The sequence below is a fragment of the Tupaia chinensis genome, unplaced genomic scaffold, assembly GCF_000334495.1.
Source record: "Tupaia chinensis unplaced genomic scaffold, TupChi_1.0 Scaffold143728_1, whole genome shotgun sequence".
NCBI classification, from domain to species: domain Eukaryota; kingdom Metazoa; phylum Chordata; class Mammalia; order Scandentia; family Tupaiidae; genus Tupaia; species Tupaia belangeri.
In genome coordinates this window covers 304,644-305,016 of record NW_006203577.1, presented here as the reverse complement: position 1 = coordinate 305,016, position 373 = coordinate 304,644, and the positions used below count along the sequence as shown (strand labels likewise).

At 49.3% G+C, this 373-nt stretch overlaps 1 protein-coding gene across 1 annotated transcript in view; it reads left to right on the top strand.

Moving 5' to 3' along the window:
* Positions 1 to 373, top strand: part of GPRC5A (G protein-coupled receptor class C group 5 member A) — a 34,275-nt gene that overhangs the window by 826 nt on the left and 33,076 nt on the right. The window lies entirely within an intron of this gene.

Here is a 373-nt window from a genome sequence, read left to right as displayed (position 1 = left end):
CCTTCAGGGATGACCACGCTGCAGTCCCTTCTCCTCCATTCTCCTCTCAGGATTTTGGGCATGCACACATGAGTGCCCAGTGTGCTTTTCAAGTTGCTGGTTCCAGGACTCAAACTGTGCAATTGGCCATGTGGGATTCAACCTCCTTAACCTCCACACCACCTGATGACTCTCGAGCAACATATGGAAGCACAGGGGTGTGTGGATAACTGGTGGTGAGGGATAGGTCTGACCAAGGTAAGGTTTCGCCAGCCCCACTGTTTTGCTTTGTCTTTCACACAGACTCAAGAGGTTGCTTTCTTGCCATCAGAGCCAGAAAGGAGCATTATGGCAGACCTTTTTTTTTTTTTTGGAGAGGTTTTTGCTATAGGGC